Genomic DNA, 9,561 nt, shown 5'->3' with positions numbered 1-9,561 from the left:
ACCTTTACTTTGTCTTCTAGGTCATTAATTTATTTCTCTGCTTCTTTCAACCTGCTATTCATTGCATCAAGCATGTTTGTAATCTCGTTTATTGCATTTTTAATCTCTGATTGATTCTTTATTAACTCTTCTCTTGTGGTAAGGTTTTTCTGCGGTAAGGATCTCAGTGATGTCTTCTATTCCTTTCTCAAATGCAGTGAGTATCCTTATGATCATTACTTTAAATTCTCCATCAGGCAGATTACTTATATCTGTTTCACTTCGATCTTGGCCATAGACTATCTTATTCTTTCATTTTGGATAAATTCTTCCATCTTCACATTTTGTCTAAATAGCTGCCTTCTACTGTGTGTTTAAAAAGCTTGTTATGTTTCCTACTCCTGAAAGCATGTTCTTATGAAGAAGAGGTCATGTAGTGCCCAGGGCCTGGTGCTTCAAGGAAGGTCTCTGGTGTGTGGTGAATGCGCTCTGCTGTTGTTTTCTGACTGTTTTATCTTTCAGGCCAGTTGTCTGCAGAGGCTCTCCTTGTCTGCAGTGGGTAGTGTTTGGTCTCTGTCTTGATTATGTTGAGTTTTATTTAGGTGTGCTCTGGTCTGCTTATGAAATGAGCACCTCCACCAGCACTGGGGTCCTACAAAAACTCTCTGACTGGGACAAATGTTGTTGTACAGGAATTTGTGCTGGTCTTCTGGTGGAGGGGCCTGCCACACTGGGGCTAAGGCAAGCATGACAAAGGGCAGTTCCATCAGAGGACAGGGTTTTGGACTTGACATAATCAAGTGAGGCAGCCAATATCAGTGCTGTGCTGCTTCCCACAGGTGGCCCTGTTTTTATGCTGAGGGTGGAGGGAGAGAAATGGCACTAGCCACTCCTTTGTTCCTGGAGAGGCATCTCTGGTGAACACCACCTCTCAGGGGTACACTCCAAGAAAAGCAAATAATCTCTGTTCTGTGTCCCAGGCACTGTTCAGATCACTGTTTCCACACTGTCTACCACCAGTTTACTTTTTGCCTGCCTTCTCCTTAGGACCAGAGCAGTGCCTTCTGGGCTCTTTCCCAGCTAAGGCTGCTGACCTTTGAAAACTCCAGCCTTCAAGTCCCACTGGTTGCAAGAACTCATGAAATTCGGCCCCTCCCCTTTTCCAAGCCTATGGCTTTGGGTTAACCTTCTCTTTGTGTGTTCCCTTGTGTGCTCCTCTCTCTTTCACCCTTCTCTGTGACCATGGCCCTCTCCCTGTCTTCAGAAACTGTTATCCATTTCTCTCCTAAACCATGTCTCCACACTTCCTACCTTCTTTGATGGGGCTTCTTTTCTTCCTTTAGTTGTGGAGTTTTTTTTTGTCAGTTTTCAGATCAATTTCTGAGGTATTTGGATGATTATATAGTTGTGTTCGTGGGGTGAGATGAGCCTAGTAGTCTCCTACTCTGCCATCATCTTCCTGTTCCCCATTGATGGGCATTTCATTTAAAATGCTTTCTGTCTCTTAATGTTTATTTACTTATCTTGAGAGACAGTAAGTGGAGGAAAGAAGCAGAAAGATAGAGAAAGGAATCCCAAGCAGGGTCTGGCTGTCAGCACAGAGCCCAATCCAGGGTCAGTCTTACGAACCATGAGATCATGACCTGAGCTTAACTCAAGAGTTGGATGCTTAACAGACTGAGCCACCCAGGCACCCCATTGATGAACATTTTAAATCAATGTCACTATAATCACCTTTGGATCTGAACTAATTTTCAGCGGAATGTCTCAAAAGCACTTGGAACAACCTATGTCAGAAAACAGAACCACTGTTTCTGAGTCTGACTAAACAAGGAGTCAAGGGTTGATCCTGGATTCACTCCATTATCACAAACCCCCACCATTTAACACTGCCATTCTTTTTTTTTTTCATTTTTAAAATAGTTTATTGTCAAGTTGGTTTCCATATAACACCCAGTGCTCATCCCCACAAGTGCCTTCCTCCATGTCAATCACTCCCCTTCCCTTCCACCCCACNCCATGTAGTATTCCATTGTATAGATAAACCACATCTTCTTAATCCATTCCTCAATTGATGGACACTTAGGCTCTTTTCATGTTTTGACTATTGTTGAGAGTGCTGCTATGAACATTGGGATACATGTGAACAAGTGCCCTCCTTAATACCCACCACCATCTAGGTCATCTCCCACTCACCTCCTTCCTTCAATCCTCAGTTTATTCTCTATCATTAAGAATGTCTTGTGCTTTGTTTCCCTCTCTTCTCTGTTTCCTCCTATTCCCATAAAGTCCTGTTTTGTTTCTTAAATTCCACATATGAGTGAAATCGTATGGTATTTGTCTTTCTCTGATTGACTTGTTTTCCTCAGCATAATACATTCTAGCTCCATCTACATCACTGCAAATGGCAAGGTTTCATTATTTTTGATGGCTGAGTAATATTCCATTGCATGTCATATCTTCCTTATCTATCCATCAGACAATGGGCATTTAGTCTCTCTCCACAGTTTGTCTATTATTGATAACATTGCAATAAACATTGTAATGTCTTGGAATATTCTTTTAAATTTGTATTTTTGTATCATTTGGGTAAATACTAGTAGTGCAAGTATAGGATCCTACGGTATATCTGGTTTTAGTTTTTCAAGGAACCCCATACTGTTCTCCACAGTGACTGCACTGGTTTGCATTCCCACCAGCAATACAAGAGTGTTCTCCTTTCTCTGCATCCTCACCAGCATCTGTTGTTTCCTGAGTTGTCCATTCTAGCAATTCTGAAAGATGTGAGAAATTATCTCATTTCGGTTTTTATTTGTATTTCCGTGTTGATGAGTGATGTTGAACATCTTTTCATGTGTCTGTTTCCCATGTGAATATTTTCTTTTTTAATGTTTAGTTATTTTTTAGAGAGAGAGAGTGCATGAGCTGGGGAGTGGCAGAGAGAGAGAGAGACACAGAATCCGAAGCTGGATCCAGGCTCTGAGCTGTCAGCACAGAGCCTAACACGGGACTCGAATCCAATAACCACAAGATCATGACTGGAGCTGAAATTGGACACTTAACCAATTGAGCCACCCAGGCATGCCTCATGTGGATATCTTTGGAAAAGTGTCTATTCCTGTCTTCTGCCCATTTCTTCACTGGGTTATTTGTTTTTAGGATATTGAGTTTGAAAAGTTCTTTATAGATTTTGGGTACTAACCCTTTATCAGATATATCATTTGCAAATATTAACTCCCATTCTGTAGGCTGCCTTTTAATTTTGTTGATTGTCACTTTCACTGTGCAGATGCCTTTTATCTTGACAAAGTCCCAATAGTTTATGGGTCCTTTTGTTTCCCCTGCCTTTGGTGATGTGTCTAATAAGAAATTGCTCTGGTGTAGGTAGAAGAGGTTGCTGCCTGTGTTCTCCTCTAGGATTTTGGTGGTTTACAGTGTCACATTAAGGTCTTTCATGTGAACTAATTTTTGTGCATGATGTAAGAAAGTGGTCCAGTTTCATTTTTCTGCATGTCGACATCCAGTTTTCCCAACAACATGTGTTGAAGACGCTGCTTTTTTTTCCATTGGATATTATTTACTGCTTCATAAAAGATTAGTTGACCATACAGTTGTAGGACCATTTCTGGTTTTTCTATTCTGTTCCATTGATGCATGTGTCTTTTTTTTTGTGCCAGTACCATATGGTCTTGATGAAGAAAGCTTTATAATATAGCTTGAAATCTGGAATCGAGATACCTCCAGTTTTGTTTTCTTTTTCAAGATTGTTTTAGCTACTCAGGGTCTTTTATTGTTCCATACACATTTTAGGACGGTTTGTTCTGGGTCTGTGAAGAATGCTGGTGGTATTTTGATAGGGATTGTATTAAATGTGTAGATTGTTTTGGGTAATATAGACATTTTAACAATGTTTACTCTTCCAATCATTGAGCATGGAATGTTTTTCCATTTTTTTTGTGTCCTCTTCAATTTCTTTCATAAGTGTTCTATAGTTTTCAGCATACAGATATGTTATTTCTTTGATTATATTTATCCCCAGGTATCTTATTGTTTTTGGTGTAATTGTAAATGGAATTTATTCCTTGATTTCTTTTTCTGCTGCTTCATTATAGGTATTTAGAAATGCAACAGATTTTGCATGTGAATTTTATACACTGCGACTTTGCTGAATTCTTAAATTAGTTCTGGCACTGTTTTGGTGGAGTCTTTAAAGTTTTCTACATAAAGTATCATGTAATCTGCAAATAGTGAAAGTTTGACTTATTCATGCCAATTTGTATTTGTTATGTGTGTGTGTGTGAGAGAGAGAGAGAGACAGAGAGAGACAGAGAGACAGAGAGAGAGAGAGATTGCTGAGGCTAAGACTTCCAGTGCTATGTTAAATAGTAATTGTGACAGTGGAGATGCTTGTCTTGTTCCTATCCACAGAGGAAAGGCTCTCAGTTTTTCCCATGGGGGATGATATTAGCTGTGGGTCTTTCATACATGGCCTTTCACATGTTGAGGTATGTTCCATCTATCCCTGCAATGTTGACAGTTTTTATCAAGAATGGATGATGTATTTTGTCAAATCCATTTCCAGCATCTATTGAGAAGTTCATATGGTTCTTTTCTTTTCTTAATGTGGTGTATCACATTGTTTGATTTGCAAATATTGAACCAGCCCTGCAGCCCCGGAATAAATCCTACTTCATCATGGTCAATAATTCTTTTTTTTTTTTTTTAATAGTTTATTGTCAAATTAGTTTCCACATAACACTCAGTGCTCATCCCCACAAGTGTCCTCCTCCATGCCCATCCCCCCTCCCCCCACATCCATCAGTCCTCAGTTTTTGTCAGCATTCAAGAGTCTCTCATGGTTTGCTTCTCTCCCTTTCCCCCACCATTTCCGCCCTTCTTCTCCCCCTTGTTCCTCCGTCAAGTTCCTCCTAATCCTCCTATACGTGCAAACATATGATATTTGTCCTTCTCTGCCTGACTTATTTCGCTCAGCATAACCCCCTCAAGGTCCATCCATGTTGCTACACATGGCCAGATTTCATTGTTTCTCATTGCCATGTAGTATTCCATGGTATAGATAAACCACATCTTCTTGATCCATTCATCTGTTGATGGACACTTAGGCTCTTTCCATGTTTTGGCTATTGTGGAGAGTGCTGCTATGAACATTGGGGTACATGTGCTCCTATGCCTCAGCATTTCTGTATCCCTTGGGTAAATTCCTAGCAGTGCTATTGCTGGGTCATACGGGAGTTCTATAATTCTTTTAATGTATTGTTGAATTCAATTTGCTAGTACCTGGTTGAGAATTTTTGCATCCAAAATTTTTCATCAGGGATATTGAACTATAATTTTTCTTTTTAGTGGGGTATTTGTCTGGTTTTGGAATGAAGATAATGCTGGCTTTGTAGAATGAGTTTGGAAGCTTTCCTTCCATTCCCATTTCTTGGAACAGTTTGAGAAATACATATTAACTCTACTTTATATGTCTGGTAAAATTCCCCTGGGAAGCTATCTGGCCCAGGACACTTGTCTGTTAGGATATTTTTAATTACTAATTCAATTTCTTATCTGATTATGGGACTGTTTGGACTTTTTATTTCTTCCTGTGTAAATTTTGGTAGTTTTCGAGTTTCTGGGAATTTGACCTTTTCTCCCAGATTGCCCAGATTTTTGGCATATAATTTTTAATAGTATTCTCTTATTTCTGTGATGTTTGATGAGATCTCTGCTCTTTCATTCATGAGTTTATCTATTTGGGTCCTTTCTGTTTTCTTTTTGATAAGTCTGGCTAGTGGTTCATCAATTTTGTTTATTTTTTCAAAGAAGCAGCTCTTGGTTTTGTTGATCTATTTTACTCTTTTTTGTTTGTTTGCTTGTTTGTTTTACTTTCTCTATCATTTTGTTCTGTTGTAATGTTTATTATTTCTATTTTTTTCTGGCTTTAGGCTTTAGTTGCTGTTCTTTTCTAACTCCTTTAGGTGTAAAGTTAGATTGTGTAATTGGAACCTTTCTTGCTTCTTTCAATAAGGCTGAATTGCAATATGCTTTCTTCAAAGGACAACCTTTATTGCATCCCAAGGTGTTTGGACTTTCATGTTTTCATTTTCATTTGCTTCCACATAATTTTTGTTTTTAAATTACCTGGTTAACCCATTAATTATTAGTAGGGTGTTCTTTCACCTCCATGTATTTGAAGTTGTGATTGACATCAAGTTTCCAAATTTTTTGTGATTGACTTCAGGTTTCATAGCATTGTGATCCGAAAATATGCATGGCATGATCTTGATCTTTTGTACTTGTTGAGAGCTGATTTGTGAGCCAGCATGTGATCTATTCTGGAGAACCTTCCATATGCACTCAAGAAGAATATGTGTTCTGCTGCTTTAGGATGAGATGTTCTGAATATGTCTGTTAAGGCCATCCAGTCCAGTGTGCCATTCAAAGCCATTGTTTCCTTGTTTTTCTGCTTAGATGATCTCTCCATTGCTGTAAGTGGGGTGTAAAAATCCCCTCTCATTATTTTATTAGTATCATTGGGTTTCTTTATTAAGGTTTGTGATTAATTAATTGATATATCTGGAAGCTATCAAGTTGGGGCATACGTATTTACAATCTTTAGATCTTCTTGATGCATAGACTACTTAATTATGATATAATGTTCTTCTTCATCCCTTGTTCAGATATCTTTAGGTCTAAAATGTGTAAGTGTTTTTTTTTGTGGACAGCATATAGATAGATCTTGTTTTCTTTTATTTTTATCCATTCTGATACCCTATAACTTTTGATTGGAGCATTTAGCACATTTACATTAAGAATGATTGTGGAAATATATGAATTTAGTGTCTTTTTCTGTAGAGTTGGGGTTTTTGGTGACATTCTCTGTTCCTTTCTAGTCTTTGATGATTTGGTCTTTTTTTTATTTCACTCAGAGACTCCCCTCTTAAAATTTCTTGCAGGGATGGTTTTGTGTTAATGAATTCCTTTCTTTAGGTTATGTTTGTATGAGAAACTCTTTTATCTCTCCTATTTAATGATAGCCTTGCTGGATAAAGAATTCTTAGCTGCATATTTTTCCCACTCAGCGCATTGAATATTTCCTGACACTCCCTTTTGGCCTGCCGAGTTTTTGTGGACAGGTCTGCTGCTAACCTTATGTGTCTACCCTTGTTTATTTAAGACCTTTTGTCCCTAGGTGCTTTCAGAATTTTCTCTTTTTTCTTTGTATTTGACAAATTTCACTACCATATGTTCTGGTGTTGAGCTGTTTTTGCTGATTTTGTGGGGAGTTTTCTGTGACTCTTGGAATTGAAGGCCTGTGTCCTTCCCTTGATTAGGGAAGTTTTCAGATATAATTTTTTCAAATAACCCTTCTCTTTTCTCATTCTTAATTTTTCTTGGACTCCTATGATACGGATATTGTTTTGCTTGATGGAATCACTGAGTTCCCTAAGTTTACCTTCTTGATCTAGTGGTGTTTCTTTTCTCTCTTCAGCTTCATCATTTTCCATCATTTTATCTTGTGTGTCACCTATTCTCTCCTCTGCTGCTTCCATCCTTATTGTGACTGTCTCTCATCAGTTTTGCAACTTGGTTATGGCATTTTTTATTTCAGCCAAACTGGTTTGTAGGTGCTTGATCTCTGCAGCAAGGTTTATCTGGGGTCTTCTATGCTTTTTTTCAAGCCCAGGTATTAGTCTTATGGCTGTTGTTCTAAATTCTTGTTCAGTTATATTGCTTATATTGGTTTTGCGCAAGTCCCTGACTTTGATTTCTTCTTGACCTACTTTTGGCAAATGTCTCCATCCTGTCATTTTGGCTATGTTTTGTGTGTGTGTGTGTGGGTGTGTGTGTGTGTGTGTGTGTGTGTGTATTTTGAAAGCTTGATGTGTATCCTGCAAGAGAGTGTAATACCATATTGGCATTGTGGGTAAAATGGCACCATCCCAATGTCTCGTCCCCAGACAGGAGAACTGATATGCCCCACAATTCAGGCAGTCCTCACAGAATAGGGAGGATAATCACCTTGCCCTGTGCCACAACTCTCCTGCGTATTTTTCTTTCGTGTGTGGTTGGGATTCAAAACTCAAAATCTTAAAAGAACTTGGTGCCACGCAGATTCATCTATCTCCTCCATAGCAGAGCATCTCTGCACTATGTCTCATGTCCTTTGTCCTAGAAAACCAGTCCCACGCCTATGCATTGTGCAGAATCTATGGTGTAGCACTGCAAAAGGCAGCAACCAGGTTATCTGCCCTCTGCATGTGCCTCTGTCCCCTGCAGATGAAAGGTCTTTTGCTGTCCTGAAAGAGGCAATATATCCTCTTACAAAAGTTCTTCAGGTAGGGGAATGGTCTCTCCCAGTGTGTCCCAGATTTCCCTACACCAAGCTTGCACTCAAGGGCCAGCTCCCTCCTTCTCCCCAGGAGCATGGGCCACAGCTCCTCTCTGGGGAAAGTTTCTCACTTACAAACCCTCAGGGTTTGAACTCCATAGGCAGTATGCAGAAACACCTCTGACACTCAGTACCTATCGCTCTCTGTCCATGGTCCAGAGAGCTATTCCTCTTATGTGAAGCCAATGCCACACTGTCTCAACCCTCTTTCTTTCTCTCCCTTTTGTCTCTCCATAAACAAAATTCTTTTTAAGGTAGTTTAAAAATTTTTTTAAATATTTTATTTATTTTTGAGAGAGAGAGAGACAACATGAGCAGGGGAGGGTCAGAGAGAGAGGGAGACGCAGAATCTGAAGCAGGCTCTAGGCTCTGAGCTAGCTATCAGCACAGAGCCCGACGTGGGGCTTGAACCCACGAACCATGAGATCATGACCTGGGCCGAAGTCGGCACTTAACCGACTGAGCCACTCAGGCGCCCCTCCATAAGCAAAATTCTTAACAGCTTAAAATTTTCTATGTGTTAATTATGTCAGTTATAAAAGTTTAGAATTTTATAAAATAATATCCATCTTGTCTTTTCCGTATTATCATGATAACCAGCAATGTCATTGTATGTTCAATTCCAACTGCAACCACATCTTTTACTTGACATTCAGACTGGATAACTGGAAATGTCCACAGGCCACCAGATGGTTGGTGGAGTCTACCTCATGATGTTGTTAGGTTTTACCTCAGACTCCATACCAGGGACGTTCCACCCAGGCTTAACCCTGAATCCTAGAAACCCAGCATCTAAATGTAATGATAGGAAATGCACAGATACCTTTTAAAACTAATGAATAGTAGGATTGCTGATTAATTATATATTTCAAAGTCGGCCTATGTTTTCCACAATTTGTAAATAAATATGAATCATTTTTAAAAATCAGAATTAGGGGCGCCTGGGTGGCTCAGTTGGTTAAGCGTCCAACTTCGACTCAGGTCATGATCTCATGGTTTGTGGGTTTGAGCCCTGCGTCGGGCTCTGTGCTGACAGGTAGCTCAGAGCCTGGAGCCTGTTTCAGATTCTTTATCACCCTCTCTCTCTGACTTCCCAATCCCTGCTCATGCTGTTTCTCTCTCTCTCTCAGAAATAAATAAAACCTTAAATTTTTAAAAATAAATAAATAAAAATTAGAATTAAAGCT

Source organism: Crocuta crocuta, unplaced genomic scaffold, assembly GCF_008692635.1.
Source record: "Crocuta crocuta isolate KB4526 unplaced genomic scaffold, BGI_CrCroc_1.0 scaffold1185, whole genome shotgun sequence".
Lineage (NCBI taxonomy): Eukaryota > Metazoa > Chordata > Mammalia > Carnivora > Hyaenidae > Crocuta > Crocuta crocuta.
This window is presented reverse-complemented; position numbering follows the sequence as displayed.